The sequence below is a fragment of the Eulemur rufifrons genome, chromosome 2 (genome assembly GCF_041146395.1).
Source record: "Eulemur rufifrons isolate Redbay chromosome 2, OSU_ERuf_1, whole genome shotgun sequence".
NCBI classification, from domain to species: Eukaryota; Metazoa; Chordata; class Mammalia; order Primates; family Lemuridae; genus Eulemur; species Eulemur rufifrons.
This window is the reverse complement of record NC_090984.1, coordinates 86,730,466-86,745,438: the sequence shown is the minus strand read 5'-3', so window position 1 is coordinate 86,745,438 and position 14,973 is coordinate 86,730,466. Positions and strand designations below refer to the sequence as shown.

Sequence of the window (14,973 nt, the reverse complement as noted above, 5' to 3'; positions counted from 1 at the left end):
TCAATAAGAAAATCAGCAGATTACTGATTGAAGGAATGAGACAGTTAATGATTTAATCCAGTCCCGATATACTTCCTTGTTGGCCTTCTTTCTCCTACTTCAAATACACAAAACCCTCAGTCAATTTTAATTAGGCCAATTGGAAACATCATTAAACTTTGCCATTTTTGTGCGTGGAAACCTGAGCACCTTTATTTGCCTCAGAGTTTGCCCAGGGCAAGGGCTCTTCCTGGCTGGGACCAGCTCCTGGGTTGCCTGTTGAAAGTGCCTTATCGGTCTCCTGTGTTGAAGGCCTAGTGGCAGAGTCTGGGAGGGGTCCCAAACAGATTGTGTAACTGTTGCACAACCAATGTGTACACGTGTGTCACTAATTTAATTTTAATTTTACTGTATGCGTTTGTATAAGATCCTGCAGCTGTCATGTGCTCGTCATCTGTCACTGAACTATCACTAAGCCATGCTGGGCTAAGACAGGATTATAAACGATGAACTGCCATGTGCTCTAAATCTTCTTATTTGCCTAGCCTGGAAGGTATGCCCTGTAAAATTTGATTGGCAGTGTGCTCTATGCTGGCCATTGACTTTTGAAGGCCTTTTCTATTGGTTCTTTGAGAAGCTCTCAGTGGCTGTATTGACCATCACCTGCTGATTCCTGCACTTGCCTGACCTCCAGCCTCCACTTCTTTCCTCTCATCTTTTCCCCACTTGTTTAGCTACCAGCTCAGAGGCTGCAAAACAGGCCCTGTCACTCTGGTGGCACGTGCAGTATATAGGGCATATGGCTGACTGGTTGTATGCAGAAGAGGATAACTGAAGCCAAGCAGACCTAGCACTGTTATTACAGCAGATGGGGGAAGCGTGGCATTCAATATTTAGACAGATGCCACCTCCTTATTCCACCTGTCTGGAAGTTGGACATTGTACAGAACGAATGTCTGCCTAATGATGAAGGAAACAAAGGACACATTTATGAAGCGCAGCAGAGCAGCGTATTTACTGAGCATGCACAATATAATTGTTGACCATAACAATAAACATAAACTGCTACTGGTCAGAACCGATGATACATGCACACAATTACAGTAAGAGCAAGGAATTGCTCCATTTTACCCGTTGATTTGGTGTCTTTAGTTTTGATGATTTAGGGAAATAGGTAGGACTCCAAGTTCATGACGGATGCCTGAAAGAATTTAATTTTCTCAAGTCATAGTCCATGCTCCTTTTTTGTTAAAATCCTCAAAACAAGCATCATTTCCTCTCTGTTTTGCATGTTTTTCTTGAAAATGCAGCCCTTTATTTTCTTGTCTGTGAATGGTTTCTAACCAGGCTGAAGACAAAGAAATTATCTTTGTAACTGCTACCATTTTGATGTGTTTGGCATCAAAGTGAATGTATCTTTTTCTTCCAAATTCAAAATACAGATGATGCTAAACAATAGAGATTTAAAGATTTAGTTAGAAATAAAAAAATAATGGTGTATATTCTTTGAGAGTGTGGATTTTTTTTTTCTGATAGATCATTCATTGTAGTCTTTTGTATATTTTAATTTGCAAATTGTTTTATCCCTTCCTCACAGATTAAGTTTTTAAATCAATACCAGTCTTTATTTATGTGTAAGGTTGCTTCATGTTTTATCAGTAATCAGCAAGTGGGAATAAGTATGTACAATTTGTGAATTGCCCATAGACTTCTTACAAGAGTAGAAGTTGACTAGCTTGTTAAGAAGCAAAATAATCTTTGATTTAAAGCATCTGGTATTTATTTATTATAACTGTAGGCATAAGATGGAAGTCGTCTTTCATAGGGAAATAGTAAATGGAATTCTCCTAGCCAAAAAAGTTGAAGGCAATTATTTACAAAAAGTAATCAAAGGTTAAAAAATTTCAGAAGCACAGCAGGTCATCCCTGTTTTAGAATTGGCCTGTGTGATGAGATAAAACCCCCATTTTGAAAGATTTCCTGATATCTATTACCAGTAGCATTGCTGATCCCCAAACCCCAGAATTATTACTTTTAGGAATGCCACCAATTAACAGCCCTAATTGAAGAAATAATTTGAGAAGCACTTGAGATGGGGAACTTAATTTCTTTTCGTTTTGTTTTTCATCCAGGTCTAATTTTTGGGAAGCATTCTTTTTGGTTCATTTTTCTTCAGTGATTATTTCACATTAAAACCCCATCTGACAAAAGGCATATGGAAGGGAAGGGAGGTCATTCCTAATTGAACAACCTAGGACTCGTGAGGTTAATTACAGATATTAACGCTGCTGTTCTTCAGCTTCTTGCCCTCAAGAAGCCTCTAGCTTCCAAATGACCTGGCTCCAACAAAGAGACTCTCTTTAGCCCATTAACTAATTGATAAAAATGTGAGTGTTTAGAATGAGTCTAATTAAATCACCGAGCCTTACAATTACTAGTCCATTTGGTAGCTGTTGGGAGATGGGTAACCTCAGCTGGCATTGTAGGGGAATAAAAGATAAAAATAAAAGGGAGCTTAACCAAGATCATTTTGAAAGCTGTTCATTTGAAGACAAAGTACACATTTGCCTGAAATGCCTACATTTGCTACTTCAAATGCATTCCCTTTCTAGGGTAGCACAATCTCCAAAAAAGAAAATAATGTCTTTTTTCTTCTTTTTTAAGAGCAGGCATGCTCCACTTTGTCTAATAAAGTTACAAGAGTGGCTGGGGAATTTTTTCTGAGTTAGCATTAAGCTAAATTCCTTTAGAGATTGGAAGACTGAAGTTTGCCCATTGAGCTTTTGTTTAAGGGGTGGCAAATGTCTTGAATAATAGACATTTAAAAACCCAGAGTGGGTTCTTGGGACTTCTTACTTTGTCCAGAGTCTGTTCTAACTTGCTGTACTGCAGCAGCCCTGATTCACGGATTTTTCTTGAAGGCTGGAAGGCTGGAACCCGGCTGGGCCCTGTGTGGAGGGAAGAGAACCACTCACTCAACAGTGGCGGGCCCAGCAGAGCGTGCACGAGGAGTCAGCCACCAGCCCAGGTGGTGACTTTTTGTCCCCAATTGAAAGACGTTTGTAGGCTCCTAAGTGGGGATAACACAAGGATAATATGATACTTCTCACTGAAGTTTTTAAAGCAATTAATTAATCAAAGAGCCAAGGAATTTTAAAAGGGGAAATATAATTTGTAAAGATCTATTGAATATTTTTTCCTTTTTTTACAAAAAGCTAATATATCTATAGTCAAAAAGCTAATTTATCCTGACTTATCAGCTAATCTAGGCTGACATCAGACTCCCTTGAAACAGGTAATGGATTAGAGAGAAATTGGGTGAGAGTCCTCTATTTTCTATAGTGGTAGGTGGTTATAAAAATAAAATTGTGGCTTCTTGAATGAGTACCCCTCTACGTAATCAGGTGTTAGTGCCCTCACTATTAGTCCTGAGAGCTGGACATTTACTGTTGGAAGCATTCAGATAGTGATTAAGCAACAGCTATTTTCAAAGTTTTTGTGATATTGGAAGGATGAATATAACTTTCAGCACATGTCAATTCTCCCTAGGCACATTCATTGCCAGAGACATTAACATTGATAAACAGTGGGTCCATCCACTCTGCATGAATATAAACTCACGCAAAAAGTGTTAAAAGCACATTCCACTTTTTCACCATTTACTCCTGGTCTCCAAGAGGAGGTATTTTCTTTCTGATTATCCTGTCATTCAACTCATGCTAATTAGTGAGTGTAACAGAACTTTAGCAGTCAGTTTGGTTGCAGGTGTATTCAGACCAAGGGAGATTTAATTACTTGCTAATTGCCTGGTGTCCAAGGTAACATAATATTATAGTTGCAAATGCTATGGTATTAATCCATCTTAAAGAAGTGCACCGTGGCTCAGCCTCCGTATTCAGAGACTCCTGGAGGACGCTGTTGGCATTGCTACAAATGCATTGAGGATGGGGGATTGTGTCTTTTGTGTTCACGACTGAATACGCAGTGTCTGGCATAGGGCAGGACACATAGTAGACACTCAGTAAATATTTATTGACTAAGTGAATGTGAATGAAAGTAAGCCAAATACAAGTACAGTATAAATTATCTGAGCACAGAAAGGAAAGGTATAACTTAGGAAGCTTAAAACAAACATGGAGGCAAAAAGGAAGAGAACTAATATTTCCTGAGCACCTTCTGAAGATCAAGTACTATAAATTTACCTAAATCATCTCATTTTATCTTCTCAGAAGGGTAATAAGCTAAGACCATGGACTTTGAAAGGGAAAGCTCTGGGCCCAAATCAAAATACTACCTCTTACTGGCTTGATGTCCTTAGCCAAGTCATCTAACTCTTATGAGCCTCAGTTTTCTCATCTATAAAATGGAGAGCATGGGAAGAGTTGGAAGGGTTAACATACAACATGTAAAATGTCTAGCATATGGTAGATTGCCAGTAAGGCAGTTACTACTTTTAATTTTATAGTGGTATATAAAGTAGCATTATAACAAGCATTATATAAATTGTGATTGCCATTTTACAGAATGGACTCTGGAGATTCAGAGAGGTTCAACAATTTGCCCAAGCTCACAGAGCTGGCAAGTGGCAAACACAGCAGCTTAACTCCAAATGCTATGCTTTTTCCATTATAGCAGACTAGTCAAAGGACATGTTATCTGAATAGATGTGACTCAATGACACTGATTCTGCAGTGCTAAAACCAGCCCCTAAAAGTAAGTTGGGTAGTTGTGGAAGCTACACTAAATTTCAGAGCCCAGCAATAACATGACAATAATGAAATCTCCAACCATGTCGTGTATTGTGGTTTTCCAGCACCGAAATGCTGCTTGCTGTCTTGTCCTGGTCCTGGGGTTGACATGTGGAGACAATGGGTGATAAAGGCATCAGGAAGGTGCTACACAGTCAATTGAAGTCAAATGGCCAAAAGAAAAAATTGAAGGGCACACTGGATTACAAATCAAGCTTCACAGCCTAATATTAGATGAATGAAAGAATGCACCTGCTTAAAGGGCAGCTTATCATTAATCTTAAGTGATAGAGAGGCTTTTTTGGCCAAAAATTATATGGTATTTTGGGCCCAACTTCAGGTCAGTCTGTTGAGTGTCTGTTGTACACAAAGTAAGCAAGTATTTACTTGTTAATCTGATTGGCCATACCCAGAACCTTCTAATGGCATCTTTGATTATGAAGGACAATGGCACTTTTAGCTTGTGGGATGACACCTGTATGCTATTTCTGATCCTGGTTTTGCATAGCTCCCTGAACTGAAATTGACCACATTCATCCTTCGTTTCAGAGCTAACTCTGCAAGGAAGTGAATTTTGTGATCCTTTTGATGTCTGTGACTGAGGCTCACAGTTTCCATCCCTCTGTGTGGTCACTTAGATTTGTTCCATGGTTGTGAATTTTGGTTCCTCCCTTGCCAGCCATCATACTGTTGGCCACAATCGGGACCTGTCAGATCAGGTGAATGGCTCAGGATGATGTCATCCCACTGGGAAGTCATCTTAAGTAACATGATGAACCACCAACTATAGTATTGTCACCTCACCCCCATCATTATCTGGGATGTTGTTCTTTCACCTTCCTTCTCATATTTCTAGTACCCTTGTCCTTTTCTTCCTAACAAAACCTGATGCCAGTCACTGACATTAACAGCCAATGTTTTGCTTTTCCTAAGGATCTCTGCCTTATAAGCTATGAGGCAGAAACTGCCAGCTGTTGACCAAGAATCCGTTTCCTCTTCTTCCTGAGCACTTAGCAAGTTTACTTTCCCCAGCTTCTCTTGCAGTTTATGTGTTACCATGTCCTAGAACCATGACTAAGTTCTGGACAATTCAATGTGAACGACTTGGCTCATAAATATGTCACACCATGTGAATGACTCAGGGTGACATCGATGCCTCTCCATTATTTTCCCCCATTCTGGATGCATAGGATGGAAAATACTCAAGGTGACTTTCAAAGTCATGTGTTCAAGTCATGTACTGAAGATGGCAGAACCTGCATCAGTTTGGGTCCCTACATGTAGAACAGAGCTGCCTTTGACCTAACACACCTAGAATATTGTAAGAGAAAGAAAGAAATTTGGTGTTTGTGAGAGAAGCTAGTACTACCCCAACTAATACAAGCTGTATTTCCACTGTGGAAGAAAAAGCATGATCCAGTGCAAAAAAAAAATATGTCTATATCTGTATCTATAGATATAGATATAGGAGGTACCACCAAACAGATGGTGGGAACATTGGGGACCAGGATCATCTTCCCTTCTGCCTCCCTCACCACTGAGGTGACTTTTCTTCTTACATAGATCCCTGGATTTGTATGACATTTGGGAGCAATTAAAATGAATTTGAATAGATGTCACTCAATGACACAGATTCTTCAGTGCTAAAACCAGCCCCTCAAAGTAAGTTGGGTAGTTTTGGAAGCTATACTAAATTTTGGAGCCCAGCGATAGCCTGGCAATAATGAAACATCCAGGCCGGGCGCGTGGCTCACGCCTGTAATCCTGGCACTCTGGGAGGCCGAGGTGGGTGGATCACTCGAGGTCAGGCATTCGAGACCAGCCTAAGCAAGAGCGAGACCCCATCTCTACTAAAAATAGAAAGAAATTATCTGGCCAACTAAAAATATATGTAGAAAAATTAGCTGGGCATGGTGGCGCATGCCTGTAGTCCCAGGTACTCAGGAGGCTGAGGCAGGAGGATCGCTTGAGCCCAGGAGTTTGAGGTTGCTGTGAGCTAGGCTGACACCACAGCACTCTAGTCCGGGCAACAGAGTGAGACTCTGTCTCAAAAAAAAAAAAAAATAATGAAACATCCAACCATGTTGTGCATTGTGGTTTTCCAGCACTGAAATGCTGCTTGCTGTCTTGTCCTGGTCCTGGGATTGACATGTGGAGACAATGGGTGATAAAGGCATCAGGAAGGTGCTACACAGTCAACTGAAGTCAAGTGGCCAAAAGAAAAAATTGAAGGGCACACTGGATTACAAATCAAGCTTCACAGCCTGTTCCCCCTAGAGCTGTTTCCCCTGAGCCTGTTAATTTGTGAGATGAACGACGTCTGTGGTAGGTCCCGCCCCATAAGATATGAAGTCAAGCCACTGGACTAACGGACACTGCTCTTGCTGGTGTGGGGAGGAAGAGTAGCAGTTATAAGAAAGTTATTAACCATCCTGCTTTTTCCTGCCTTTGGGATTTTTAGTCATCCAGACTGTGGTGGTGTCTTTTTCTCTGTGCACAAGCCACAGATAGAGACCGTCCCCGTTATCTGTCAGGGGAGAAATGTTTCTCAGCACAGCTCACTAGTATGCTCAATTCTAACCCATTGCCACCAATTAACCATTTGGAAGGGATTGTAATTTTGGCAGAACCAATAGGATGTTTATCCTACTGATTCAAGGTGGAGAAATTCATATAAGTCCATGAATTGTCTCAGAGTACAACGAACCAATGAATTTTGAATTTTGACTTGGGGAAAATGTCTTGTAGACATCTCTTGTCTGTAAAGACAGGTGTTTGAAGATATTTAACTCATTCTTACTTTAGCTACGGTAAATTTCAGGATTTGCACTCTGCTCCCCAATGGGGCAAATCCACACATTTCCTTTCTCAGTCCTGTGAAAGTTCCCTTCTTAGGCTCTGGAGTGTTAACAAGGCACTCAGCTTTGGGAGGATTTGGATTTGTCTTCACACTTTCTCAGAGAGGTTAGTGGCTTTCAGTCCTTAACAAAGGCAATGAAACAGCAGCCCACGAGAGAAACAAAAAGCCAGGGACTGGATTAGAATCTGAGAGTCTGACAAATGCCCCCAGACCAGAGTAAATCCCCACCAAGAAGCACATTTTCTACCACAGCAAAGTGGAGGAACATAACCTGGATCCAGGAAGGGAAGCCGCAGGCAGCTGGGAAGTATCTGCAGATAATGATCAGCTCGGACGCCCGGTCTGTGGGCCAAGGTGCACAATATGCGCTGAGCATTGATTATGACGGTAAAGGGATTACAAATCATATTGGGCGTTTTTATATTATTCAAATCCAACAGATGGGAAATTGGCAGGTCCTAGCAAGTAGAAAATTCAACATTAACTCAAATGGGCTGATAAAATCATCATAAACCATTTTAGAATATCCCTCAACCACAAAGCTCAGTGATTATTAAATCCAACACCTCTCAGCTCTCCTTCAATGATCATTTCATGCTGTGTTAAGTCTGAGGGATGTTTTGCCCCTAAAGTTCATAGCATATGACTTTAACTCACACAGGCTGAAGCCCGTGACACTATACAGAATTAAAGAAACCTTTGAGTCTGTCGCTAAAGAACATGATAGCCAGGCAACGTCTCAATTGGACAAGTATTTTTCCAAGTGCTGTGGCCTAGAAGAGCCCTCTCTGCTTAAGGGCTCAATTCTCTTAGAATAGATAGATCAGTCGACAGAGAACTAGCTGTATGAACGGACAGATATATGGATGAAAGATGGCAATGTCTGTACATTAGGCTGAAGACCTTTCAAGAATCAAGTTCCTTCCTTTTTTGTTGCTGAGAGATGGGGAGAAGACTGGATGTGAATAGGTGACGTCTCAAAGGTGAAATAGCCGACGAATAGTAGGTTCTTCAGAGTAGGGCAATGCCTAGAAAAGTGGATAGTGCAGTTGCCCTTGAACTGGGAAGAAGAAAAAGAATGAGAAAAGAGACCTACTGATTTGACTATGACTTAACATTCAATCTTTGTTCCCTCTATACTAAACCTGCTGATTACAAAGGTTTGTGGAGACATAATACCTGTCATTTGGAGTTTTATTTTTTTTAATTAAAGTGAATTAAAACAATTTTTAGAAATTCTTGAATAGACCAGGAGCATCATAGGCATTACAGAAATCTGAGTTGGGAACAGTCACTCCAGAGATCTACCCTCTCCAAGTATACTCAGCCCTTCCAAAGACTTCATCATGTGGTGGAAATTTCTGTCCAGAGGAAAAAACTTCACCATAAAGAAAGCATAGCTGAGAGTCATGCTTTTCACTTATAATGGAAACTCAGCAATAGCTCTCCTGTGTGTCTCTCTTTTGAAACAGGGAAGCACCATGGGAACATACCCAAGTTGGCTGGCAGAAAGTCGGCTTCTGGAGGGCTTGCTGGTTGGACATACAGGCCACTTTTTACATCTGTGATCCGCAGCCCCTAACCATGGTGAACGGAGCAGGCATGGAGTATGCCAAATGTATACACAGACCTCTCCTGTGGGTAGGTTTGTCCTGGACGTCATCCTCATTACCACCACCCTCTTCTTCCTCATGCACCTCATAAATAGCAGTCACTATTCATTAAGCACCCACTGTGTGCCAAGTACTGTGTCAGGTACTTTCACAGTAGTTGAAAATCTGCCCACGAATCCTATTAAACTTTTACCACGAGGAAATTAAGGCTCAGAGGGGTTAAGCAAATTTCTCAAGGACACACAGACAATAAGCAGCTAATGCTGGATTTGAACCCAGGTCTGTCTGATTCTGCTATCCTGTGCTTTATTCCCTTAGCAAGGTATTTACACCTTGCCTGTTGTTTTGTGGGAAGTTTCTGAGGCCAACCTATGTCACCAGAATATTCAGTCAAGGTGGAACTAAGCTTTCCTATGGAAGATATTTTAGAGCACTTTTGTTTCCATATATTCAGTGGGGCCTGTGCCTTTCTCTCACCCCAAATTGCTTCCTGGAGTAACTCGAGCATTGGGGAGAATAGGAACTAAAAATTATATACTGTGAAACTCTCCCAGAGGAAAACATCATGCTGATTTTGTACAGGCCAAAAGCTCAGGTGTATTTTATATGGATTTTCTCAACTGGTGACTTCAACCTTTTTGCATTTGGCACTTATTAGGGACTCTCCAGGGGCCGCCCGCTCCACGGAACCGCCTCCCTCAAAGATACTGCAATCTAGTCAGGAGGCAAAACAGACACACAAAGTAAGCAATTAGAGAAAAGGGAAGTGTCAGATTGTGCGGAGCCGCTGCTGGAAGCAAAATACTGTTGTTTGGAAGAGGAAATACTTTCCTAGGGTGTGTGTGTGTGGAGGGGGAGCATTAATGGGCTCATTTGGGGCCATGTTGAACTGAAGGAGATGAGGCTGTTTCCAAGGCACAGACATCTGGAAGTTGCTGGTAACACTGAGCCAGGGATGCAGTCAGGGCCGGAGAAGGAGCCTTCCAGGTTCTATGCAGGGATGATATTAAGGACACAGGGAAAAAAATAAGTTCTAGAGGGTTTAAATTTAGAAAGAAACTGATAGAGGATTAAGGAACACCCACAGTCAAAGGGCCAGAAGGAGACAGAGCCGGGAAGGTCGTATTACAGAAGCCAAGGGTGCGTTTGCTGCAGCCAGCAGTCGGCAGTGTCACCAGCCACAGAGAGGCTGAGCAAGGTGAGGATGGAAACAAGGCACCCGGAGCTCCCTGGTGTGGGTTCAGGGATTCCGAGCTCCTCATAGGTAAGAGGGCTGGGCCCCTGGGAAGTCTTGTAACTTCACAGCCTCGGTTTCCCCACCTTAATGACATAGTCACATTTTACTTGGGAGCCAGAGGGATCTAAACTAATGAATTTCTACAGATTCCAAGATGTAAGGCACTCAGTGAAGTGAGGGAGTTTACTTATAAACGAGTCTAGTGCTCGCTTCGGCAGCACATATACTAAAATTGGAACGATACGGAGAAGATTAGCATGGCCCCTGCGCAAGGATGACACGCAAATTCGTGAAGCATTCCATAAAAAAAAAAAAAAAAAAAAAACAACGAGTCTATACTGCATGTTTGAATATGCTGTGCCTTCTCATTTTGCAAGGATTAGAAATGTCCCCAGGTAGTGCTGGGAGACACAGGGATGCCCAGAAGGGAGCTCAGAAGTGAGTGCCACACTTGAGAGGTGGGTCCTCCTCAGGGGGCAAGTGCAGGGACAATTGGCAAAGCCACATAGCCACTCAGAGAAAGAGTTATGTCTTCCCCAAAGTACTCATTGATAACATCTATAATTGTTTTGTAAGCGTCAAAATAGTGAATGTTTTAGAAATAATTAAAAACTTATAAACCAGGGGGATAGGGAGGAAAAAAAAAACAACTTATAAACCAAAACATTCTGAAGAAATTTTTTAAAATTATAATTCACTTTGAAAAAGACAATCTAAAAAATAAAACGTATTAGCATAGGCTACAGGCAAAGAATTTGCAAAAAGCTGATGTATTAGAGTCTTAAGATGTTTTATCCAAATTCATTGTTTCTTACTTATCTATCCTTTAGGACAGTAGAAACAAGGACTACACATACATGTGCATGTGGGCCAGATGTGGCCCAGAGAGGTCTGTAAATTTTTCAAAGTAACACAGCCACAGTGGGTTGAGGATCCAACCCATCCCTGTCCTCTAACCCTGGTACACACACCACCTTAATTACAATCCTGACAAACATACCTCATCCCGTGCCTGACCCTTTAACAAATATTTGCTTATATAATGAATAAAAGCCCCAAACTGAAATGGCCCAACTGTGGAAATAAATACAAAACAGCTGTCAGAGCTGCGGGTAGAAATTCCAAAGGGTGGTCCGTCTTGAGGGTATAGCCTCAAAGCCTTAGGGAAGGGGTGTTTTGGAAAGTGTAAATGTGATACATTCACATGTTAGCCTATTTTCCTCTCTGCCAGAGAAGAACAAGAAGAGCCAAGTTGTAGATTTAACTAATTAAAACCCTGTCAGTAGTAGCAAAGACCTGAAATGGGGTCCTGGCTAATTAGGAGCTGAGCCTGTGCCCTGGCGGAGTCTACACTGAAAACAGCCGCTGCGGTTCCGCGTGGGCTTTGCCCTGACCGAGAACGCAGCCCCAGGCGGCTGCTCTGCTGAGCTGTAGGACCAGCGATGACGTGAGATTCGTGCCGTATGAATTTCTGCCCCCAATAACAGCAACTCTGTTCGCTCACTTGGTTAACACCACTGTTGCCTCTATTCCTTTATTTGAAAACGATCACTAACTACTTGTCTCTCTCACCTTCAAAACCGTTTCTGAAGAATTTTATGAAGAGTTCTTAAGTTTGAGTACAAGAACTCGTAAGCATTTATGAACTTGTCACCTGTGGGATATACAAAAGAAAAACGTGCGGATTTTTACCTTTCAGGGACGTATACTTTATTTGGGAAGATGAAATATATACACATAAAATAATTATCGGATAATGGTCAACTTGATCAAGAGCTAAATTTTTTGGTTTGGGCTGTAAATGCAACAGGAATTCAGAAAATGGTAGGACTAGCTAACTTTGATTGAGGTTTTGGCATCTGTAAAGTCGGGTGCTTTACATGGAGTGTCTCAGGTCACCCATCAGAGCAACTTGATGAGGCAGACGCTGTTTTACTGAGAGCAAAATGGAACCTCAAAGAAGTTAAGGGACTGGATGGTAAACAGCAGACCAGAGTTTTAACCTAAGGCTCTTGGACTTCAGGGTCCCACACTTGTAACTATGACATGATACCGGGTTCGCATTCAGGGATGCAGGATTCACTTATCCCCACGTTGGCCTTCTCACTTCTCAGCTGTTTGATTTCTGGATTAGGGTCAGGAATATTGTCCTCCGTGTGTGATTTGTTCCTGGCAGAAGGCAGTGGCAGGTTGAGAGTAGCTTAAAGAAGCCTCAAGATCCAGAGGTATGTCTTGCCACCCCTCTTTTCAACGTATCCCATAATATTAAGGCTCGTATGATGTGTATCAGTGACTATGGCAGACAGCTTTTATAGGTGAGTGGATTTCTGCACCCCGATGAATCCGTGCTTCATTACCAGTGCTGAGAAGTACAGGATGAATTGGAAGCAAAGGGGGAAAGAGAACACGGCAACCTAATTGGTCACTGCCATGAATCTATACTCGGGGGACAGATAGCACAACCAGAGGTAATAGCTTACACACGTATTCTTGAGCTGTGCAATAGATGGAAAAGGGTCCCAGATGGATTGGGCAGGGGCTTAGTTCCGGGATTATGATGAGACAGTGGGTAATTATTGAGTGGCAGGGCCTCAGCCCTGATTAGTATCTGCAAGCTTGTTCCCCTCCTTCAGAGGAAAGCATTGATAAAGATAAACCATGCCGCTCCATGTCCTTCATGCAGCACAGAACAACACATTTCAATCTAACAGGATCAGGTCTCCACTTTGATCACAATCTGTTACCTAGATGTCTTTGCAAATTAATCAGTCCTGCTTGTTTAGCTCCAGTCAGTTTGTACTGCTAAATTAATAAATGTACCAGGAGCAACAGAACACGTAATTAAATTCTACAGTTTAATCTCCACATAATAATTTTGACCTTAGTCTGGGCCCTCCGTTCTAGCCAGGAGAATGCAGAGCAACCACAACCTTCTCTGGGTAGTTTACACTAACAACCCACCTTACAGATGAGCTCCATGGCTCTGAGGATCAGAGAAATACTGCTCTAAAAAATTCGCAAAGCAAAGAAAAAATCGTGTGCTGAACTTCAAGGCAGAGAAGGCAGGCGAACTAAGCAGTTGGTGTCCTGGGCTGTCTTTAAAAACAGAAAACACTCTTTTGGCAGAAGTACAAAAAAACTTTTTTGTTTCAAAAACAAAAGATATATGCTTGTCAAATTCAATTCCCTATTAGACTGAAAAACAGCACCTCACTAACAGGCTGAGAGCTCTTTTAGAGGGAAGTTGGAACCTAAGTGTGGGCTCTTTCATAACGGTCTGATGTAATGTGTTTGCTGTACTTGACGGTCCTCAAACTGATAACCCCGCTTGGCCGTGCTTTGACACCAAGCCAGATTTTAAGCTCATACAACACCCTGGACCTGAGTTTTCCTGTAGGACTTCAGAGGTTTTTGTAGATTTTTCACTGAGTACCTATTAGGAAAGGTGAAGATGTCTTTTGTTTATTTTGTGAAGACTCATACTTATTTTTGAAAGCTGGTTGTTTCAGTGTTAGTAGAACATGTACAGAGAAAATTATTTGATATTCAGCCAAGGTGAATTGTTGCATTGGACTTGGGTGGCATTTTGCTGTCTTCATTTAAAGTTTATCGTGCGGCTACACGTGGGCACCACTGTCCTGGTTTCTAGAGGCAGTAGAGCGAAGCTAGACAAGGCAGCACCAGCCGGAAGAGCCCTGAGCTGGGACCCGGCGGGCGTGGGCCCATGACCACTCTCGGCCACCACCCACTGATGACCGGGGCAGGCCATTCAGCCTCTGTGGGTCTCAGTCTTCTCGTCTGAAAACTAAGGGGGTTGGGCCAGATAATCGCCAAGAGACTAAAATTCTGCGTGTCTGTGATTCCACTCACACTGAGTCAAGGGGGAATTAAGGCAATTACGAGAATAATGCAAACCAAAGGGACACTTTTTTTTTCCCCCTCCATGATTGGGGTATTTCAGGCAAAACTGGTTGTTGAGTTTAGTTTTTAACCTGAATTTATAGATAATTGCCTCAGTTCTGCCACTTCATTGTGTGTCTGTCAGCGCAGGCTTGATGCTTCTACCAGATAACCAATGATTAACGTATTTGTTTAAATATTCAGCAGTGTGGAATTCTCATTCAGCCCTGCTAATAAGAGAGGGCAGACAGGGATGTGTGTATGTGGGGAGGGGATGGGTAGGAGACAGATTATGCATAATTTGAGAGTGTGTAATATTTGGGTCACCAATGTTTTGCCTAGAATGAATTGATTTCACTTAAAAAATAAGTTGGTTTTGTCACAAAAGAATTCCAACATAAATTAAACATGAGAAATGCAGCTGTGCAGTAAGATGTTAAAATACAGATGATATCTGGGGGGGGAAAGAAGAAGGCTTAAAGGAAAGATTTTAACCTGAAGTTAATTCGAGTATTATTTACTTCAATGCTCTGGCATGCATTTGTGTAAATACATCTATTGTTATAAGAATGACTTGATTTTGGCACCCTAAATTATAGATTAGAAGTATCTGTTGGAGGGAGGAAGGGGTAGTTT

The 14,973-nt window shown here is 41.8% G+C and overlaps 1 non-coding gene across 1 annotated transcript; it reads left to right on the top strand.

The window, feature by feature from the left end:
• Positions 1-10,639: 10,639 nt before the first annotated feature.
• On the top strand, positions 10,640-10,746 carry LOC138381009 (U6 spliceosomal RNA). Its single transcript, XR_011232965.1, has one exon. It is a non-coding gene; the product is annotated as a U6 spliceosomal RNA (small nuclear RNA).
• Positions 10,747-14,973: the final 4,227 nt, after the last annotated feature.